This window comes from Apium graveolens, chromosome 6 (genome assembly GCF_009905375.1).
Source record: "Apium graveolens cultivar Ventura chromosome 6, ASM990537v1, whole genome shotgun sequence".
Taxonomy (NCBI): domain Eukaryota; kingdom Viridiplantae; phylum Streptophyta; class Magnoliopsida; order Apiales; family Apiaceae; genus Apium; species Apium graveolens.
In genome coordinates this window covers 153,168,002-153,179,678 of record NC_133652.1, presented here as the reverse complement: position 1 = coordinate 153,179,678, position 11,677 = coordinate 153,168,002, and the positions used below count along the sequence as shown (strand labels likewise).

General features: G+C 33.7%; 1 pseudogene; it reads right to left on the bottom strand.

The window, feature by feature from the left end:
• Window positions 1-566: 566 nt before the first annotated feature.
• LOC141666525 (uncharacterized) lies at window positions 567-4,281 on the bottom strand (annotated as a pseudogene).
• Between the last annotated feature and the right edge of the window lie 7,396 nt (window positions 4,282-11,677).

Genomic DNA, 11,677 nt, shown 5'->3' with positions numbered 1-11,677 from the left:
AGATTCGTACGAAGTTTATTAATATATTCAATGGAGGGATAAGATCGAAGTCATTGAAAATATTTAGACTTAATTGCAGTAATATGGCCCCGACTATTTTATTTTAACAGGAAAATAACTCAATTATAGAAACAATCAATAAAGGTTATACGTATGTCATTCATTGATGACCGGATTCGTATTAGCCAGTACTACTGCGGACTTTTTTGACAACAAAATAAAAATAAATGATTTAATATGAAACCGTAAATGTTTAATTCCAAGTCAGATTTACAACTAAAGTAAATATAAACCTCGACATTGCAAAATTAATCCCACCAACATTATAGGCTTCTTTCGCCTCAAATCATTGAGGCCGCCTTATTATCACCCACATTTGCAAACATGAAATAACACTATAAATTCCCCACAAAACTGGCGTATTAAAGATTGATTTGCGCAACAGCTGTATTTAAAAACAGAATCATGCAAAGTAAAAGCAGTTATCAACAAAACAATCTGGGAGAAAAGAATACACCTAGAAAAAGAATTTTTTTACCTGAACAAGGTGATCACACTTGTGTCTTCGGGAAAACCACCGTTACAGACTGTAACTTACAGTACATTCTATCTACAATATGGCCATGTCTTAAAATCGAGAATACTCTATTATTTTATAATATCGCAGCCTGCATCAACAGTGTCTAGACAAAGATCGACTTAGAACAAGCGGAAACTTGGCCATAGTGCCAAATAAAAATATTCTACATCTATTAATGTCCCATCTATGCTCCTCAGAAATCACAGATATGCAGCAAAAGAGCTGAATTATTCATCATTACCAGGCTGAAAGCATTCTTCAACTTCGCTTTCTTGCACCGCTTCTTAAGCTCCAGTTTGGTGCAAACTTTAGGCTAATGTCCTCAGAAAATTGCCGGTTTCTGAACATGAAATGAGACTCCAACACTTTTTTACGGTGAAACTCTCTGGAATCTACAAGTCTAAATTTTTAAATGTTAACGAAATACAGAAATCTCGGAGACTAACAGGAATACTTCGGAGATTTCTTATGAAGACAAATAGCCCAGTAATCCTACAACAAGATCAAATGATCATATTTATATATGGGTATAAGTAAAGGATACTACAGTTTCCAATTTTAGAGGGGTCTTTTTGATACCCTATTCATCAAATAATATACGCTTACACACATCATATTTTAACTTCCAAAAGAACAAAATTATATGTAACTATTAGAGCTCCATTCTTTACTCCAAGTAATATTCTCTAGCTCTATTCGCATATGCATATTGGTCATACTAACTTCTGACAAAACCTATTTATCCAAATATGTAGATTTGTAATACCTGATTTCCACCAAGAACGAAATCATGCGATACCAAAGCACCGATATTGCTTCTGTCCTTAACATGGAGCTCTGCGGTCTCTACAAAGAAGACTAGAAGATAAATGGATCATAAATATAGCATACTACAAACTTGACTACAGGCGGTTCTTATTAGCCAACAAGTCAGTAACCATTAAAGATTTTCGATGAAAATGAAACAGCCAAAATTCCATTAAAAATGTCCATATAAACTCGTAACTTAGTTCAGGCAAACATACTCACATGCATATGTATGATGATAACCAAACCTTAGTTGTCCATCCAAAATACAGTCCAACTTGGGATATTCACCTATGTCTTAACTAATATTTAATGCTGCAAGAAATCCACAATCCAAGTTTAGCTCCTCTTATCAATCATATGGGAACTAGATTTCTCACATTCTGCACAAAGAGCATTTGAGAGTTTCTTATTTACAAGTTCACATTTAACCTTCTCTCCACTTGTTTTTATAGAGATTGTACAGTTACATAATAACTGAGACAACTTTAGAGTTAAATCCCATAATATTTTTTAGCATCTAGTGGATAAAGATTATTGATCAAGAAAAATAATAGTAGAGGGATAAGCGTGCTATTCACAACTTTTTGCTCATCTCAAAATTTCTAGCTCTTCATTAATTTTAAAAGATTATATTACAAATTGGACGTTGACCATCCAATAGTCGGTTAATATTAAGCTTTTTCCTAAAAGATTATAAGTTCGTTCATTAATACACAACTCAAGAACACAATGAGCAAATTCTAAAAATATTTGGGAAGTTTAGCGTGTTTTGACCTATAAAACAATGTTTTTTTTGTAATAGACTAGTACTATTGCAGTACTTAAAGTATTAAGACAAATACACTTGCATGAACTTTTTCTGTCTGGATACTCCTTTCTCCAAGGTACAAATACAAATTGGCAGTCTGTCAACTTTTCAATTTATAAGTTAATCTCGTTGGCAATGGTACCAATCCATATTGTTTGTGCAAGTCAAGTGCTTACAGAACTAGTGTAGAGATGCCCGTCAATATCTGGAACAAATCCCTTCTCTATCATCCCTTCTCTAACAATGTCATAGGTTATTTTATTAGGGATTAAACCCTTCTCCAGCATCTGATTCAGATATGTATTCGCGTCTTCCAGCTTCCCCTTCTCGCATAAGCCCTTAAGTAACACATTATATGTTACAATATTTGGTTGCAGCCCTTGTTTCTCCATTCGTCTCCTCAAATTTAAAGCTGCTCGCAGATTGCCTTCCCTGCAATAACCATCCATCAAAATGTTGTATGTTATGTGAGATGGTCTCAAACCCAAGTCAAACATCTCATCTAAAAGTTTGACCGCATCTCTTGATTTTCCCATATTGCATAATGCATCTACTCGGATGTTGTAAGTAACAACATTGGGACGCAGGCCCTTATCCCTCATTTCATCTAAAAGCTTACTAGCAGCTTCATTGTTCCCCTTTCTACTATAACCACCAATAAAACAATTATAGGTCGAAACATCGGGGATGACCGTGTGGTCCAACATCAGACTACGTAGCTTGATTGCTTCTTCTAGTTCTCCAGCTTTGCAATAGGCATCAATTAATGTATTATATGTAAGTACATTTGCATGCAAACCTTGTTTAACAATGCCATCAAACAAGTCTTTAGCTTCCTTCAGCATATTCTTCTTAGATAACCCATTTATAAGAGCATTGAGAGTAACAATATTCGGCTGCAAACCTGAGGCCGCCATCTCATCCCTCAAAACAAGAGCTTTATCTATTTCCCCATCACTACAAAGCCCGTTAATTAGTGCATTATAAGCAACCACACTAGATGTGAACCCCTGAACTTGCATTTCCTTAAAATTCTCACAGCGGCAGATACACTTCCATCCTTGCAAAACCCATCAATGAGTATACTATACGTAACTTCATTCGGTGAAATTTTATTAGCCACCATTTCCTTCAATAACGCATCAGCTTTCAACATTTTCCCTGTACTCCCCTTCTTACAATACCCATCAATTAGCGTGTTATAAGTAATGACCGACAGCTCAATCCCCCACACCTTCATATCCTCAACAACATCACTAGCCTTATGCAACTTCCCAGCCTTACAAAACCCATTAATTACAATATTAAAACTAATCAAATTAAGCTCAACCCTCCTCCTAATCATCTCCTTATACAAAAACTCAACAACCCGAAACCTCCCCTCTTTGACAACCAAATTCAACAAAGCATTACACGAAAAAACCGACAACCTAAACCCATAATCCCCAGCTCTCTCAAACCCCTCTAAAGCCAAAGTCACATGACAATTATTAACATAGGCCAAAATCAACATATCAACAATCACAGAACTATAAGAAACCCTATCACCAAAATTCAAAAGAGTATGAAACACAGAAGAACAGCTATACCTCTCCATATTAACAAATAAATGCAATAAAGATCGAATCTTTCTATACTTTTTAGCATTTGCAAGTAAATGAAAGAGTCTACAATAATGTTCAAGACAATGTGAAAGCTTATAATGAACTTGAGACCATTTGAAGAAAGAGTAGATTACCTCAGGATGAGTGGAATGGTTAAATAATAATTGGAGAAGTGTTATAGGGGAAGTGGGTTTAAGAAGGGTTTTGAGTAGAGACCAGTGTTGGTTAGTAATGAGTTGAGAAATGGTGGGTATGTCAAGATTTGGTGAAGGGGGGGTTGTTTGGGTGTGGAGAAAGAGAGGGAGGAAGGGGTGATTAGTGTGTGAAAATGGTGTGTGAAGTCGGAAATGGCGCAAGGAATTCATAATTGGCGGGGAGGAATGAGAGTCACCGTGAGAGAGAGAGCGCTATAGACCGGGAGTTTGCTGTTCCTTGTGACTTGTGAGAAAGAGATTCATCGAGATTCATCAACAGCCCAAAATTTCATTTCATAACCGCACTTCGTTTTGTATATTTTTTTTCCAAAAATGTAAAACGAATCATATTGTTGATACTTTATTTTTTTTAATAATATACAAAACATTACTTGAAGTAGCGTTTTGGTTCAAAAAGGTACATGATATAGCGTTTTGTACCAAAACGCTACTTTATCTACCGTTTTGCGCATATAATTTTTGTAAAAGAAATATTTTTAACCTCAAATAAAAAATTGTTAATCCTAAAATATAAAAAAAAAATATTTAAATTATTTTTAAAACACAAAAGGGGATTAATGAAACTTAAAATGTTAAAATTTATTAAATTAAGTTACATTTTAAAATTTAAAGTTATTTAATTTAATATTTACATTTTTTTTATCGTAGGTAACCCGCAGCCGCTACCTTTCGGGTGCGCACTGGGTAAACCCTACGGGCTCACACAATATATTTACATATTTAGTTCCTAGTAAAGGCTCTAAACCCTAGCTTAAATTAGGGTTTAGGATCTAAACCCTAAATCAGTGTAATATTTATTAATTTCTTTTTTAATGTTTCTAAAACCCAAAAAGGGACTGGTGAACTCTAAATGTTAAAAATTGTTAAATTATGGTATCATTTATAAATTCTAAAAATATTAAATAAAAATAAATATTGTAAAACTAAACATTAAATGATGTTTCCAAACCCCTAAAAAATACATCAAAACAAGCTTAAAATAAGAAAAAAAACAAAAAAAAAACACAAAACACAAAACATGACTTGAAGTCACGTTGCTACATTATAAATAAAAAAGATGCAAAACGTTACACGATGTAGGTGATAGGGAATAAAATAAACGCTGATTGCGTAATTAATATCGTATTAATTATATCAGAATTGGGATGACAGCTAGGCCCATTAAAAAGGGCCCAAAACCCTGAATATTAATTATTTTCGTAATTAATTAATAAGGGATAAATCAGCTGATAAATTAAGTCCAGATAGGAATATAATTCCTTGAAGATTGGCCTCCAAGGAACCTCATGGGATAAGGAATCAATTTTCTACCTCTTAGAACTCCAAAGTCCATTCTAATTCAGAGACTTACCCACCAAGTCTCCTAACTCTAGTCCAACTCAAGGATTTTCAATACCTATATAAGGGTTCTCACCCCACAAATCAGAACTACATTTTTTGCCTTGATCATTGGCAATCAGCAAGGTACGTAGGAATCTTGTTAAGGCAGATCGAGTCACGAGACACAAGAGCAGTCAAATCAAGTATCGAAGCTCATGAACCCTGGTAGTAAGTATAGCAATTAATATACCTTAGTTTTTAATCCATAACATTTGGCGCCGTATGTGGGAAACGCTTACAACAACCATGGCGAGAACACGGAGAGAAAACACCGCCCCTGAAGGAACACCAGCAGGGACGACCCAAACGATTTCGTCAACAGTGGAGATACCTCTGCATTCAACCTCTGCCACCAACCAAGGAGGAGCCCCAGTAGAGGCAACTGAACCTCAGCCTCAAAGGACGATTCCCCCAGCTCCTCAAGGGACGAATTCCCAACTTCAACAGCTACATACACCTGGAATTCTCGACCCGTTGGGTATGAGTATTCAACTATTGTGACCACTAGCCCCCCTTATAGGATGCCCCTTTACCCCGAGTTTGGAGGAAGTGGGCATGCTAATCAGAGTGAAGCACAAGGGAAGATGCCCCAATATATACGTGGTTTAGCTCCTATCCCGGAGGATCAAGAATTTTCTGGTCCTTATACTGAGAGAGACTCTGAATCCTCGGATGATGATGTGGCCCCAAGAAGGAGGCGTGCTGGTAAATAGTCGATGCCTGATGGTAACCAACGTCCTAGGAGCACCCGAGGGACGAATCCCCAAGAAGTGCAGGAGAGAATCAGGGCTCATGAGGCTGAGATTCAAAGGCTGAAGCACGACTTGGAGGTGCACCAGATCCCCAGACCCCCACTACCTCCAAAAGGGAAAAATCCTCCTCCAATAATAGACCTGGATGGTCCACTACAGAGAAGGACTGTTGTCCCAAGGGCTGATCCAAGTAATTTTCTTCCCTTGGGATATCCTGATGATCCTACTCCACCATTTACTGAAGAAATAATGAGCGCCCATATCTCAAGGAAGTTCAAGATGCCCACCATCAAAGCTTATGATGGCGCCGGAGATCCCGCTAATCATGTCAGGACATTCTCTAATGCACTATTGCTGCAGCCCGTGAACGACGCTATTAAGTGTCGGGCCTTTCCTCAAACCCTATCAGGGACGGCTCGAAGATGGTATAGCCGTTTGCCCCCGAATTTTATTGGGTCCTTCAGAGAACTAAATCAGGCTTTATTAAGCAATTTATCAGCGGGAGAGTGCATGAAAAAAGTTCAGCGTCTCCCATGAGCATCGTGCAGGGAGCAAAGGAATCCTTGAGAGATTATCTGAATCGTTTCACAAAGGAAACTTTAAAAGTCCCAGACCTTGATGACAAGGTAGCTATGATAGCACTGCAACAGGAAACTAGGGACGAGTTCTTCAAGATGTCCTTGGCCAAGCGCCCCCCTGAAAGCATGTTGTAGCTCCAAGATAGGGCATGGAAATACATCAAAGTGGAGGAGAGCATGAGGAAGACAGTAGTGAATAACGAGCCCGCTGGTGGAAAGAAGCGAAAGACTGATCTATATTGCTAAGGATAAGTATCCTAGAACTGAGCAAAACACTGATTCGACCCCGAAGAAGGGAGGAACTGGGCAAAAGTTCACTGAATATGCTAAGTTGAATGCTTCTAGAAGCCAGATCTTGATGAAAATTGAGAAAGATAGAGACATTTGTTGGCCTAAACCCCTGAAGGTTGATCCTACCAAGCTAGATAAGAATAAATATTGCAGGTTCCACAAGGATACTGGTCATGACACCGATGAGTGTAGACAATTGAAAGATGATATAGAATTCCTCATGTTAGATATATTTGATAATGTCATGACTAATATGATTTATGTTTAGTTTTCAGATCTTACTTAAACAGGACAAATCAGTACTTAACTAAAATCAGCACTTACACTGAAGTCAGAACTTAAGTCATCAGTACTTAAGGTTCAGGAGATATTTATCAGAAGATAATATCAGGACTTAAAGGAAACGTTCAGATAAGGAAGACGGCTGATTGAAGGAAGAGAAGATTGAGACAAACATAAGAAGAGATATGCATGAAGAAGGAATTCTATGAAGAATAGAATACTTGGAAGAAAAGATATCTGATTGATATATTTTAGGAAGCAGAATAATATTCCATATCAATTAGCGATTATCTTGTAACTGTGTAGTATATAAACACAGACATAGGGTTTACACTATAAGTGTTATCATTATCGAGAATATTATTCATTGTAACCCTAACAGCTCTCGTGATATTTGTTCATCACTGAGAGAGGACAGTTCCATATTGTAACAGAGTTTATTTCTTTGAATAAAGTCAGTTTTATGTTACTTGTGTTATTAGAATTTGATTTGATTGTGCTATACACTGTATTCAACCCCCTTCTACAGTGTGTGTGACCTAACAAGTGATATCAGAGCCTATCCGTTAACACACAAACAGTTTAAGATACAAAAACAATCATGTCTGAAGTAGAAACTCCAACTAAGCCCACCAAAACTGAAGAACCTCCAAAGATACAAATCCATAGTCGATATGAGGCTATTAGAGTTCCCATATTAAGACCATCTGAATATCCCATATGGAAGGTGAGGATGACTATGTTTCTGGAAGCTACAGATCCAGAATATCTTGATAGAATCAAGGAAGGACCTCACAATCCAATAAAACTCGCAGTTGCAGGTGAAGCAGCAAAGTCTGTACCAAAGGAGAAGAGTGATTACACTGCTAAAGATATCACTTCAATTGCTAAGGATGCTAAGGTACGACACTTGCTGCATAATGCCATTGATAATGTAATGTCAAACAGGGTAATTAACTGCAAGACTACAAAGGAGATATGGGATGCCTTGGAAACAAGGTGCCATGGAACTGATTCGATTAAGAAGAACAGGAAGATAATACTCACTCAAGAGTATGAACACTTTGACTCAAAGCCTAATGAGTCATTGACTGATTTATATGACAGATTTGTCAAACTCTTGAATGATTTGTCATTGGTTGATAAGGAGTATGATCTTGAAGATTCAAACCTTAAATTCATGTTAGCTCTTCCTGAAAGCTAGGATTTGAAGGCAACAACTGTAAGAGACAACTATAATCTTGAAGAAACAACTCTTGATGAAATTGTTGTGCATATATTGTGTACTTGATGATTTCATAAACAAAACATCTAAGTAGATTTTACTTAGTGAAATTATGTAGCACTCGACGGATAAGAATTTTAGTCCCGACGGATGATTAACTTATTATCCATCGAGTGAGTAGCTTATGTAATAATAAGTTTGTAGCACAGTTATGTATGCACCTTTGTATAGAATCTGTAGTAGCATATAAGTCATGTTGACTTTAACTAGATATGCAGAATAGGTTGATTAATTGTACATAATTGATGTCTTGTAATTCTGCATAAGTGATATAGAGTCAAGTGCCAAAATAGCTACCGACGGATGAATAGTGTATATTATTTTCTATTATACCGGGCCACATTATCTTTTAATTTTAGTTTTAGTCAGTCCAATGATATAATATTTTGGTATGTGTGAATAATAATTGTTATTTTGTCTTGGCTCGTGTTCATTATAAAGAATATCATCGTCAAATCAATAAGTTACAATCTTGAAACAACGTTTGGATCGATATGATTATAATAATATGATCAACGTGGATGGATGTATTTTAATGTTTTGTCTATTTTGATATAGTATAAATAGATTGGAATCATATAAGAAAGTTGATTTTAATATTAATTAAAATTAAAATAATTAAGTAAAGACAATAAATAATATTTTATACTTAAAAAGTTAATTGAATTATATACTAATGATAATTAAGTAAATTATTAAAATTATAAAATAAAAATAATTAAGTAAATTACTGAAGGAGTATACCAAATCAAATTTTTAATGTTCGGTTTATTATGTAATAGGATAGATTTTAAGATGGAAGTAGTGCAGATCTATATACTATATTATAATAACCGGAATTAGGTATAATTTGGTTTAACGGTTATACCTTAATTTTGGTTATAAAAATAAATAAATAAATAAATAGTGTTAAATATCCGCTAAACTACTAAATTATTAAACTACTAGTCTACTGATCATACTAAACTACATTCACAACCAGAATGAGGTATAATTTAATTCAATGGTTATCCCCTAATTTTGGTTATTAAAATAAATAAATGAATAGTGTTATATATCCTCTAAACTACTAAATCATTAAACTACTTCATACATAGTCTCCTTATCCTACTAAATTACGTTCACAACTTATCCTATTATTACAAAAAGAAATGAATAGCCGTTAAACTACTAAATTGTTAAATTACTAGATATAGTATATTTATCCTACTAAATTACTACCACATGTTATCCTGTTATTTTTTATATAAATATATTATTATTATTATATATTTATGTAAATATTTTAAAATTATAATATAACGAGATAAATAAAAAAATTGAAATATAAATGAGAACCTGTGCATCGCACGGGATTTTTTAAACTAATATAGTTAAAATAAAAATCAAGAATGGATAAAAATGGATATTTTAGGTAAAGAATTGAACCGGTTAATTAATGATTGAATTAGTCGTTAAAAATTAAACACATTCGAATGGAAAACAAGAAAATTTGTACCTGCATGGGTAAAAAAATTAATGTGTAATATTTTAACCCCAAACATTTTATTATTGATTAAATTATATAATGACCCGTTTGGAAAACTGAATCTCATTTGAAATTCTGGATTTGATCAAATAAGTTATTTGGTAATTTGGATTTGAATTTCATTTGAAATCCAGAACATTCAAATATTAGTATAAACATGAGAATTTGAAATAACAACTGAAATCCTGTCAATTAAAATCTCTCATTTGAAATGAAATACAAGTTCCGTTTCCAAACACTCTCTAAGTGAAATTTTCTATTACTAATAGTTTTTCATAGTTAAATTTTAAAATAAATGTGCATAGTTCAGAGAGCAACAAGTTTGGCGTGTAAATATTTATTTATTCTACATGTATATAACTGAGATCACATCATTATTAAATTTTATTTAAATTTTATTTAAAAGAAAACATTTCTAATGAAAATTTATTTATAAAATATTACTATATATTAAAATATTTTACAAAAAATACAAATTTTTGCATAATAAATATGTACCAACTTGAATTCAAATTGCTAAACCAGACAAAAGTTGGTGTTTGTCTGAATCAATGAGTATAACTATGTGTATACCAAACGATTAAATGTAACTCCCAGGCTTACCAGCTAGGCACAGATTTTTTAATATTTTATAATTTTTAAAAAAAATTAAATTTAAACTGAAATATTAAGTTTGTTTATTTAATTTTTTAAAATAAATATAATTTCATGATAAATATATCAATATTCATATATGTTCATACACGTATAAAGTTTTATTAATATTTTTACAAAACATGATTATATTTTAGTTAAAAGTAAAGTTTTAGTTTGAATCAATAATGCATGAATTATGCTTAGTTTGATATGTTAGTAAGAGTGAAGCTATATACATAACTCAACAATACTGATTTTGATAAGCAAATAAGAACAAAGGACTTTTGTAAATAATCTATATTCCATTATAAATTATAATACAGATTGTTTATTGGGCATATACACAATAATTTTGACATCAACATAGATTCGTACGAAGTTTATTAATATATTCAATGGAGGGATAAGATCGAAGTCATTGAAAATATTTAGACTTAATTGCAGTAATATGGCCCCGACTATTTTATTTTAACAGGAAAATAACTCAATTATAGAAACAATCAATAAAGGTTATACGTATGTCATTCATTGATGACCGGATTCGTATTAGCCAGTACTACTGCGGACTTTTTTGACAACAAAATAAAAATAAATGATTTAATATGAAACCGTAAATGTTTAATTCCAAGTCAGATTTACAACTAAAGTAAATATAAACCTCGACATTGCAAAATTAATCCCACCAACATTATAGGCTTCTTTCGCCTCAAATCATTGAGGCCGCCTTATTATCACCCACATTTGCAAACATGAAATAACACTATAAATTCCCCACAAAACTGGCGTATTAAAGATTGATTTGCGCAACAGCTGTATTTAAAAACAGAATCATGCAAAGTAAAAGCAGTTATCAACAAAACAATCTGGGAGAAAAGAATACACCTAGAAAAAGAATTTTTTTTACCTGAACAAGGTGATCACACTTGTG